The 12,866-nt window shown below is 33.0% G+C and overlaps 1 long non-coding RNA gene across 1 annotated transcript in view; it reads left to right on the top strand.

Annotated features, from left to right (window-relative positions):
• Window positions 1-6,133: 6,133 nt before the first annotated feature.
• LOC309615724 overlaps window positions 6,134-12,866 on the top strand; it is a 68,274-nt gene continuing 61,541 nt past the window's right edge. The window contains exon 1 of the long non-coding RNA XR_014237021.1: window positions 6,134-12,866. This exon is cut by the window's right edge and continues 24,655 nt beyond it. This is a non-coding gene — a long non-coding RNA (uncharacterized lncRNA).

Below are 12,866 nucleotides of genomic sequence, written 5' to 3'. Positions count from 1 at the left end.
TATTCAGAGTTTATTATCATTGGTAGATTTGTTTATTGATTTGGGTTGCTCACTTCCTTCTTTATATATATATATTTCCTTTTTCTCTTTTTCTGAGTGTGTATGTGAATGCTTCTTTGTGTGATTTTCTCTGTATAGATTTGCTGTTACCATTTGTCCTAGGGTTGTGTCGGTCCATTTTATTTTCTTATTTTCTTTGTGTTTGTTTTTATTAGTATAGTTTTAGTGCTTGCTATCATTGGTGGATTTGTTTTTTTGATTTGGTTGTTCTCTTCTTACTTTTTTTTTTTCCTTTTTAAATTACTTTTTAATTTTTTATTTTTAATAATTTCTTTTTGTTTTTATTTTAATAACTTTATTTTACTTTCTTTCTTCTTTCCTCTTTCTTTCTTTCTCTCTCTCTCTCTTTCTTTCTTTCTTTCTTTCTTTCATTTCTTCTCCCATTTCTTCTGAGAAATGTGGCTTAAAGGGTCTTGGTGTTCCAGCTAGGTGTCAGGCCTGTGCCTCTGAGGTGGGAGAGCCGAGTTCAGGACATTTGTCCACCAGAGACCTCCCAGTTTCACATAATATCAAATAGCAAAAGCTATCCCAGAGGTCTCCATCTCAATGCTAAAACTAAGCTCCACTCAACGAGCAGCAAGCTCCAGTGCTGGACACCCCATGCCATGCAACAAGAAAGACAGGAACAGAAGCCCACCCATTAGCAGAGAGGATGCCTAAAATCATAACAAGGTAGCAGGCAACCCAAAGCACACCACTGGATGTGGTCCTGCCCACTAGAAAGACAAGATCCAGCATCATCCACCAGAACAAAGGCACCAGTCCCCTCCACCAGGAAGCCTACACAACACACTGAACCAACCTTACCCACTGGGTGCAGCCACAAAAAACAATGGGAACTATGAACGTGCAGCCTGTGAAAAGGAGACCCCAAACACATTAAGTTAAGTCAAATGAGAAGACAGGAAAACACAGAGCAGATGAAAGAGCAAGGTAAAAACACACCAGACCAAAGAAATGAAGAGGAAATAGGCAGTCTACCTGAAAAAGAATTCAGAGTAATGATAATAAAGATGATCCAAAATCTTGAACTAGAATAGAGGAGATACAAGAAACGTTTAACAAGGACCTAGAAGAACTAAAGAGCAAACAAACAATGATCAAGAACACAATAAATGAAATTAAAAATTCTCTAGAAGGAATCAATAGCAGAATAAGAGGCAGAAGAACGGATAAGTGACCTGGAATATAAAAGAGTGGAAATAACTACTGCAGAGTAGAATAAAGGAAAAAGAATGAAAAGAATTGAGGACAGCTTCATAGACTTCTGGGACAACATTAAATGTACCAACATTTGAATAATAGGAGTCTCAGAAGAAGAAGAGAAAAAGAAAGGGACTGAGAAAATATTTGAAGAGATTATAGATGAAAACTTCCCTCATAATGGAAAGAAAATAGTGAATAAAGTCCAGGAATCACGGAGAGTCCCATACAAGATAAATCCAAGGAGAAACATGCCAAGACACATATTAAGCAAACTATCTAAAAGTAAATACTAAGAAAAAATATTAAAGCAGCAAGGGAAAAACAACAAATAACATAAAACATATGTTATTTGGGAATAACATATGGGAATCCCCATAAGGTTAACAGCTGATCTTTCAGCAGAAACTTTGAAAGCCAGAAGGGAGTGGCGGGACATATTTAAAGTGATGAAAGGGAAAAACCTACAACTAAGATTACTCAACCCAGAAAGGATCTAATTTAGATTTTACAGAGAAATTAAAACCTATACAGACAAGCAAAAGCTAAGAGAATTCAGTACCACCAGACCAGCTTTACAACAAATGCTAAAGGAAATTCTCTCAGCAGGAAACACAAGAGAAGGAAAGGACCTACAATAACAAACCCAACACAATTAAGAAAATGGTAATAGGAACATACCTATCGATAACTACCTTAAATGTAAATGGATTAAATGTTCAAACCAAAAGACATAGACTGGTTGAATGAATACAAAAACAAGACCCATATATATGCTGTCTACAAGAGACCCACTTCAGACCTAGGGGCACATACAGACTGAAAGTGAGGGGATGGAAAAAGAAATTCCATGCAAATGGAAATCAAAAGAAAGCTGGAGTAGCAATTCTCATATCAGAAAAAATAGGCTTTAAGACAAAGACTATTACAAGAGACAAAGAAGGACACTACATAATGATCAAGGGATCAATCCAAGAAGAAGATATAACAATTGTAAATATTTATGCACTCATAATAGGAACACATCAATACATAAAGCAAATACTAACAGCCATAAAAGGAGAAATCAACAGCAACACATTCATTGTAGGGGACTTTAACACCCCACTTTCACCAATGGAAGGATCATCCAAAATGAAAATAAATAAACACAAGCTTTAAATGATACATTAAAAAAGATGGACTTAATTGATATTTCTAGGACACTCCATTAAAAAAAAAAAAGCATATACTTTCTTCTCAAGTGTTCACGGAACATTCTCCAGGACAGATTATATCTTGGGTCACAAATTAAGCCTTGGTAAATTTAAGAAAATGGAAATTGTATCAAGTGTCTTTTCCAACCACAATACTATGAGACTAGATATCAATTACCGGAATAAATATTTAAAAAATACAAACACATGGAGGCTTAAAAACACAGTACTTAATAACTAAGAGATCACTGAAGAAATCAAAGAGGAAATCAAAAAATACCTAGAAACAAATGACAATGTAAACATGCCAACCCAAAATATATGTGATGCAACAAAAGCAGTCCTAAGAGGGAAGTTTATAGCAATATGATCCTATCTCAAGATAAAGGAAATATCTCAAATAAACAACCTAACCTTACACCTAAAGCAATTAGAGAAAGAAGAACAAAAAAACTCCAAAGTTAGCAGAAAGAAAGAAATCATAAAGATCATATCAGAAATAAAAGAAAAATAAATGATGGAAACAATAGAAAAGATCAATAAAGCTAAGAGTTGGTTCTTTGAAAGGGTAAACAAAATTGATAAACCATTAGCCAGAATCTTCAAGAAAATAATGGAGAAGACTCAAATCAATAGAATTAGAAATGGAAAAGGAGACATAACAATTGACACTGCAGAAATACAAAGGATCATGAGAGATTACTACAAGCAACTATATGCCAATAAAATGGACAACCTGGAAGAAATGGAAAAATTCTTAGAAAAGCACAACCTTCCGAGACTGAACCAGGAAGATATAGAAAATATAAAGAGACCAATCACAAGCACTGAAATTGAGGCTGTGATTAAAAATCTTCCAACAAACAAAACCCAGGACCAAATGGCTTCACAGGTGAATTCTATCAAACATTTAGAGAAGAGCTAACACCTATCCTTCTCAAATTCTTCCAAAACATAGCAGAGGGAGGAATACTCACAAATACGTTCTATGAGGTCACCATCACCCTGATACCAAAACCAAATAAAGATGTCACAGAGAAAGAAAACTACAGGCTAATATCACTGATGAACATAGATGCAAAAATCCTCAACAAAATACTAGCAAACAGAAACCAACAGCACATTAAAAGGATCATACACCATGGTCAAGTGAGGTTTATCCCAGGAATGCTAGGATTCTTCAGTATATACAAATCAATCAATGTGATACACCATATTAACAAACTGAAGGATAAAAAACCTATGATCATCTGAATAGATGCAGAAAAAGCTTTCAACAAAATTCAACACCCATTTATGATAAAAACCTTCAAAAAAGTAGGCATAGAGGGAACTTACCTCAACATAATAAAGACCATATATGACAAACCCACAGCCAACATCATTCTCAAATGTGAAAAACTGAAACCATTTCCTCTAAGATCAGGAATAAGACAAGGTTGTCCATTCTCACCACTATTATTCGAATTAGACTTGGAAGTTTTAGCCACAGTAATCAGAGAAGAAAAAAAAATAAAAATAATCCAAACCAGGAAAGAAGAAATAAAGCTGTCACTGTTTGCAGATGACAGGATACTATCCATAGATAATCATAAATATGCTACGAGAAAACTACTAAAGCTAATCAATGAATTTGGTAAAGTAGCAGGATACAAAATAAATGCACAGAAATCTTTTGCATTCCTATACACTAATGATGAAAAATCTAAAAGAAAAATTAAGGAAACACTCCCACTTACCATTGCAACAAAAATAAGAAAACGCCTAGGAATAAACCTAGCTAAGGACACAAAAGACCTGTATGCAGAAAACTATAAGACACTGATGAAAGAAATTAAAGATGATACAAACAGATGGAGAGATATACCATGTTCTTAGATTGGAAGAATCAACATTGTGAAAATGACTCTACTATCCAAAGCATTCTACAGATTCAATGCAATCCCTATCAAACTACCAATGGCATTTTTCACAGAACTAGAACAAAAAATTTCACAATTTGTATGGAAACACAAAATACCCTGAATAGCCAAATCAATCTTGAGAAAGAAAAATGGAGCTGGAGAAATCAGGCTCCTTGACTTCAGACTATACTACAAAGCTACAGTAATCAAGACAGTATTGTACTGTCACAAAAACAGAAATATAGATCAATGGAACTGGATAGAAAGTCTAGAGATAAACACACACACATATGGTCACCTTATTTTTGATAAAGGAGGCAAGAATATACAATGGAGAAAAGACAACCTCTTCAATAAGTGGTGCTGGGAAAACTGGACAGCTACATGTAAAACAATGAAAATAGAACACTCCCTAACACCATACACAAAAATAAACTCAAAATGGATTAAAGAACAAAATGTAAGTCCAACCAGTATAAAACTCTTAGAGGAAAACATAGGCAGAGCACTCTATGATATAAATCACAACAAGATCCTTTTTGACCCACATCCTAGAGAAATGGAAATAAAAACAAAAATAAACAAATGGGACCTAATGAAACTTAAAAGCTTTTGCACAGTAAAGGAAACCTTAAAGAAGACGAAAAGACAGCCCTCAGAATGGGAGAAAATATTTGCAAATGAAGCAACTGACAAAGGATTAATCTCCAAAATTTACAAGCAGCTCATGCAGCTCAATATCAAAAATAAATAAATAACCCAATCCAAAAATGAGCAGGAGACCTAAATAGACATTTCTCCAAAGAAGATATACAGTTTGCCAACAAACACATGAAAGGAGGCTCAACATCGCTAATCATTAGAGAAATGCAAATCAAAACTACAATGAGATATCACCTCACACCAGTCAGAATGGCCATCATCAAAAATCTACAAACAATAAATGCTGAAGAGGGTGTGGAGAAAAGGGAACCCTCTTGCACTGTTGATACAAATGTAAATTGATACAGCCACTCTGGAGAACAGTATGGAGAGTCCTTATGAAACTAAAAATAGAACTACCATACAACCCAGCAATCCCACTACTAGGCATATACCCTGAGAAAACCATAATTCAAAAAGAGTCATGTAGCAAAATGTTCATTGCAGCTCTATTTACAATAGCCAGGACATGGAAGCAACATAAGTGTCTATCAACAGATGAATGGCTATAGAAGATGTGGCACATATATACAATGGAATATTACTCAGCCATAAAAAGAAACGAAATTGAGATATTTGTAGTGAGGTGGATGGACCTAGAGTCTGTCATACAGAGTGAAGGAAGTCAGAAAGATAAAAACAAATACTCTGTGCTAACACATATATATGGAATCTAAAAAAAAATAAAAGGTTCTGAAGAACATAGGGGGAGGACATGAATAAAGATGCAGACGTAGGGGATGGACTTGAGGACATGGGGAGGAAGAATGGTAAGCTGGGTCAAAGTGAGAGAGTGACATGAATATCTATACACTATCAAATGTAAAATAGATAGCTAGCAGGAAGAAGCTGCATAGCCCAGGGAGATCAGCTTGGTTCCTTTTGACCACCTAGAGGGGTGGGATGGGGAGGGTGGGAGGGAGATGCAAGAGGGAGGAGATATGGGGATGTGTGTATATGTATAACTGATTCACTTTGTCATAAAGCAGAAGCTAACACACCATTGTGGAGCAATTATACTCCAATAAAGATGTTACAAATAAATAAATAAATAAATAAATAAATAAATAAATAACTACTTACGGAATGATAATGTATAAGCTTTGATTTTTAGACTAACCTTAGAAATATAAATGTAAGTTTTAATTATATTTTTCCATATCTGTGAGGAATCCAAAATGCTTGTTATAACTGTCTCTAGCTTCCTCAAAAAGAAGCAATTATGTAAAATATATAGGGTAGTTAATATGAAGCAAAATAAGTGGCATACACTCTAGTACATTACTAACTTCACTGTAAATGGGGTAGATTTTTTTACATAGTTTAATAGTCAGATTATTTATAATTAATTGCCCAGCTGTATTCTGTTTAAAGAAGCACTGTAAGGGAAAAGAAGAGTTTGGAAACAAAGAGATGAGCAGATTATTTTTAAAAATACCGAAGACATTACATTATGTCAGTTAAAGATGTTATTAAAAGTTACATTATAATTCAGGACAAAAATGTATATTAAATAATATTAAAACACAATTTATGAATAAAAAATTAATCATAAAAGTGTATTCAACTGTTAGAATGACTATTATTTCAAAAAAAGATAAGAGAAGAAAAGGGAACACTTGTGTACTACTGGTGGTAGTGTATATTAGTACAGCCACTGTGGAAAACACTATGGAGATTTCCCCCAAAAAAAGTAAAACAAAACTACTATAAGGTCCAGCAACCCCACTTCTGGGTATATTTCCAAAGGAAATGAAATCAGGGTCTCAAAGAAATACTTGAACCCTCAAGTTCATTACAGCATTATTTGCAACAACAAAGACATGGAAACAGCCAAAGTGTCAATGGATGAATATAATAGAAATGAGTCCATTGTATCCATGAATATATGGTTATAATGGAATATTTTTCAGCTATGAGAAAGAAGGAAATCCTACCATTTACAACAACATGCATGGATCTTGAGGGCAGTATGCTAAGTCAGACAGAGAAAGACAAGTATTGTATGATCTTATTTATGAAATCTAAAAAAGCTGAACTCATAGAAACTGAGAGTAGGTTGGTGGTTAGCATGGGGTGGGTGGGAGAAATGAGTGATGGTTGTCAAATGATACAAACTTCCAGTTATAAGATGAATAGGTTCTGAAGATCTAATGTAGAGCAAGTTGACTTATATGTTAACAATTATGTATTGAATACTTGAAAGTTAAGGGAGTAGATCTCAGATGTTCTCATCAGACACAAGAAATAGTAACTATACGAGGTTATGAATGTAATCAATGATGGAATAAAATTATTTTTAAGGCAGGACAATAAAATGTTTAAACATAAAATTTTCTCTCTGCCTGTTTGAGCAACTAACCTTTCCCCCTTAGTGTGCATTGTGCACCTGCATTATATATTAGCTAGCTCCCCTTAGAAGACACAGAAATGCTTACTCACTAAAAAGATAAAAATTTAAAATAATTTCCTCCTGACACCACAAAAGTAACTCCTTTGGAGATAACATTCCTTTCTCAATAACCCACTCTTCACTTTGTTGGACTATGTAAACTGTCAATATGCTACTTTGATGTATAACCGTTTGTCTCAAAAACTTATATTGATGTAATTGTGCCTTGACCTCTAACAGGTGGAACAGTTCTCAGAGCTTTCTTATGTTGGCTCAAGTAAAAATTTCCATTTCTTTCTTGATTGACTATTAATTTTTTTTCAATATTAAAATTATTATGGCAATAGTTTCAGAATACATATACATATCAAATCATCATGCAGTACACCTTAAACTTACACAATGTTATATGTGAAGTATATTTCAATAAAGCTGGAGAAAATAAATAAAAGTAAATAAATAAATACTTGCTGACCCAAACATTTAATTTATTGAATTTATCTTGCAGTAACAATTTCACTTATGTAAGAAAGATAAATAATCCTTGTGGAATTCTTCGAATTGGCAAAAGATTAGAATTAATCTACATATCTATCAACAGATGAATGTCTAAGTAAACTATGGCAAGTCTATTTTGTACTTTTGTATTAAGTACTAATATGGAAAATATCACAAGACATACATATAATTTTTATTTAAATTAGTACATAATGAGTAAATGAATTTATGTACTGAGGTGTGTGTCACCATTTGTGGAACAAAAATGGAAAAAAATATACAAAATTAACAAAATGTATAGCTTTAGAATTGTGATTATTAATATTGAGTTCTGGAATCAGAGTGCCTGCATTTGAATTTTGGCTCAGTCTTTTACAAGGTGTGTAATTATGAAGCTTAAGAAGAGTGCTAGAGACTTTCTGAAGGTTGGCTGGGAGACCCAAGGTTCCAGCTTTGTCAGGGAAAAGAGCAAAGACACCAAAGTGATTTGAAAGGGTTTCAGAAAACTAGTAAGTTGAAATTAATAGGGGAGAGGGAATGAAAGGAAACTTGATCAACACAAAATCATGATGAAAGAGTAAAATAAAAATATAACAATGAATAATTAATAGTAAACCCAAAATAAGTAAAATAAACAAAACCAAATAGATTATTTATCACTGTAAATGGAAATGATTAAATCTCCTTCATAAAAGACAAAATTGAAGTATCTCAAAGTGGTTACAGAGCAAAATTTGGCACGTTACCAAGGATACATCAAATACAAAAGGACAAAGAAACGTAGAAGAAAAAAATGGGAAAGAAATGCTGTCAAAAGTAAACAAATGGTAAGCAGGAGTAGAAATAAACCATGTAAAGTGAATTTCAAAACCAAAAGCACTAAATGAGGCAAATAGGAATCTCATGTCTAATGACATTTGAACCACTGGACTACAAAAAATATATACATACAGTCATACACATGTGTTATGTGTGTGAAGAGAGAGAGAAAAAGAGAAACAGAAAGAAAAAGGAAAGAAATTGTTTTATTTTGTGAGACTAAAAAGTTCCTTTAATGTTGTATTTGTGGCAGTTCCGTATTGTCTAAAACAAAGGTGAAGATAATACATCTTGCAAACAAACACTGGCTTTCACAGTACCAAAAGATTTGCAATGAACACACTCCCAACTGCCATCCTCATCCCAATCCTGCTGTTCAGATGTTCTTACTTTAAAATATTTATCTCTGTGTTTTGAATATGTGCAGAGTATTATTTAATATTCATTTTATACCCTATTATTGACTTCCTACTGAGGGATCAACTCATTCATCTTTTTCCCTTAATTCCCTCTCTCACCCATAAGACCTCTTCTGCATTTTGTCAATATTGTTCTGTCATATTTTAATTAAAATTACCTACATATGATTATGCCTTTGGGAATATTGTGTTATAATTGCATTTTTGCCCCTCTTCCTCTTTTTAAGTTAATTGCATTTTAAGAGCATTTTTGATGTTTTGGTTGTGTTTGTGTTATTTATTAACTTTACTCATTTAAATATTTAGAAATGTTTAAAACTTCATATTTAGTACTTTATTAAGTCTGATTCCTGAACCCTCCTTCCTGAAACAGTCTCCCACTTTCTGGCTTCAATCAAAAACCTATGCTGAGGTTACCTTTGATTCCAGTCATGGATTGCAGACACTCTGTATTGCTCTGTTCCTTGAAGCACATATACTAACATTTCTGACGAGTAATGTTGCATTTCTGACTTTTTTTTAATACCATCTTTCTCAATTGGTAGCTTGGTGAATTTTACATTTCTGAGTTGAAAAAGTAATATATCATAGGAACTTGAAGCATTGCTCTCTTGTCTTCCAGTAACTAATGTAGTTCCTGAAAAGGTGGCCGCCATATTGGTAAATAATCTGTGTATTTTGTTTTGCTTCATTTTGTTTACCTCATTAGCAGCTTTTAGTTTTTAGTATTTTTCCAGATGTATTAAAATCTCATGAAAATATTCCTTGGTATGTGTGTTTATTTAATGTATTGGTCCCCTAATCTGAATAGTATAATTTTTCTCAACTATTTCCACTATTCTTTGGCAGATATTTTTTTTGCTCTGTTTTCTCTGTAGGTTATGGAAAATTATATAAATTACATAAATCAGATGTTGAATTTCCTGAAAATCTACTCTATATCTCTTATTTTTTCTCCTGTTTCTTTTCTTTTCTTTTCTTCTATTTTCTGAGGGATGTTTGACTTATTTTTTTAGAGTTTTCATTAATATTGCATAAATATCTACAGTTACATTTTTTCCAGGAACATTTTCTTCAGATTTTTCCCCATACCTACTCTGCTGTTGTCGTTGTTGGTTAAGTGAATTTTTTTTTTTTAATCCTTATCATATGTACCTAGGAAACAATGGGTTTATATAAGGGAGAGCCTAACAATTAAAATTTACAATTTTCATAGTCAAATTACATTAGCATTTTATAAGTAGAAAGAAACTGTTTTAAGAATAAACCAGCCACAGTAGTAAGAATATTTTGAACATTCTATTTCAAAACATTGAAAACAAGTCTCAATAAGAAAACGTCATTTTTGCTAAACATAACTCCATTTCATTGAAAGTAGCTATTTCTTTAGTAGCAGTTGGCATTTGCACCTATGAGTTTCACACTCAGAACATGGAGATGCATTTAGGGAAGGGGAATTCCAGTGGAGCATTTAAGAAAAAGTCATCTTATAAGTGTATAAATAGGCTGCTTTGATCATTTTACCTAAATCTGTCTCTCTCTTGCCCCATAACTTACAGTTTAATTAATTGACTTTTTAGCCCAAAATAGTGGTCTGTGATTAAACATCCTCCAGTTAGCTCCACTTCATTTATTCAACTCTATTCCCTATCTTTCCCTAGCTTGTTCTCTAGTCAAAATTATTTTAATGCTATATTGCCCCTATTACTCCTATGACATGATTCAGGTTAGATATGTGAAAGGACATACATACCTATTCTTTATTTTAGAAACATTGATTCTTTAAAATTCTTTGAACATACTCATTGGAGAAGTGTTTGCTTAAATTTTCTTTGTTTCCTCCAGGGCTATCTCTTCTTCCTTCAGGGTAATTATTTTTTTACATTCATTATTTATTATTTTGTCTTGTAAATTTTCCTCAAGTGTCTGGTGGCCATAAGTTTATATATATAAGAATAAAACAGTACTACAAAGCAATTAGGCACTTAGTAACTTAGTGGTTCTTATCAACCAACAAGCTTTGCTTTAGGTTAATTAAATCCAAAATGCCAAAGCTTTGAATTATTTTCTTCAGGACTATTTAAATTATTCAATAAAACTTCTTATCCTATCTAGGAGTACAGAAGTCTGACTGCTTGCACTCTGGATGCAGGGATAGGACAAGTTCTCAATACTGAAAATCAGTTGCTCTCTCCACTGTTGTCTCACTCTTTCCCTTCAAAAATGGCATTCTTCATCCGGATCTCTCAGGGATTCCATGAGGAAACCTACTTCTTTATTGTTCATATCATTCCTGGTGAACAACTTTTGTAGCAGCTTTTCTCTTTTTTATATAACACTATCTCCCCAGCAATTTTTATCTTAATTTAAAAAAAATTATGTGTATTATTCACTTTATCTTTACTTTGAGATAATGGATAAATATATGTAGGCAATTTGTCATCTTTACTCAGAATGTTTTCAGTATCTCAAATACCCCAGTCCCAATTCTTAGGCAATATATGAAGTCAAATCCATAGCCTGGGATGGAAGTGTGTTGTGATGATTTTGTCTGTGGAAAAACAGAAAACAACTCTCTTCTAAAGCAAATCCTAATGATTGTGTCTTTTAACCCTAGTACCATAGACATACATGAAGCATTACAAACTTGAACAAAAACTGAAGGGATTCAAGGTGAGAGTCATGGGGCTATCTGGAGGAACAACATTCAGAAAAAGTAAATAGTGAACAGCAAGTACAAGACTTTGAGGTAGTACTATGTCATGTTAAAGGACTAATAATAAAAATAGCATGCCTGAAGCTGAGCGAGTGAGAGTGGGCAAAATGATCATGTAAGATTTCATAGACTACTGAGATTTAGACTGTTAATCCAAGAGAGATGGAAGTGTACTAAAGAGGCTTGAGCAGATGAGTAATGAGATATACCTTCATTTGGAAAGGATCAGTCTGGTTGAAGTGTTAATGTGTTGAAAATAGAATTTAGAGAAGTAAGGACAAAAGCAGGACAATCAATGATATAATTCATTATATTAAAAGAGATATATTCCTTGCATTTATTTAACTTAATATGAAATGTGTTATTATGTTTTTATTGTTAAAATTTTAAATAAAATAAAGGCATTTTTGCTATAATGATTGAATGATTTTTATTAACTTGATTATCACCTCAGACCCATGAAAACCACAAGAGCTCTGAGAATTTGATGAGGTTCACACAACATCCTCGGACATTACCAATGCTAATAGGATAATGAGTTTGATTAAATTCCATCTCCTTAGAGCCAGCGATATTGTACATTTTATTTATTTATAGTTATAAACAAAAGGTCTGAATAAATTTCCCACATGGCTATTAAAGAAACTGTAAACTTAGCGCCTATTAAGAGCATAAGTATTTGTTTAGCTATGTAATATTACATTAATTTTGAATAAAAGTAATAATATCCTTAATTAGAAGAATGGGAATATATTGCAGGTGAGTCTGAACAAATAATAAAGTCAAGTATTAGAAATAATTGAAAAAAAGTAGAGAGTAGGCTGGCTGATTCAGAACAGTCAAGTACCGGTGATTAGTAGAGCATGTTTGAAATGGCTGAAATGCTAGTTAAGAATAGTATTTGGGAAGAATAACCAATGAAATAGTTGAGAGTAAAACCATAATGTAAAAGATGAG

The sequence above is a fragment of the Balaenoptera borealis genome, assembly GCF_965194805.1.
Source record: "Balaenoptera borealis genome assembly, chromosome: 18".
Taxonomy (NCBI): Eukaryota; Metazoa; Chordata; class Mammalia; order Artiodactyla; family Balaenopteridae; genus Balaenoptera; species Balaenoptera borealis.
Note: the sequence above shows the minus strand (reverse complement) of the source record. Positions and strands in the feature narration are given on the sequence as shown.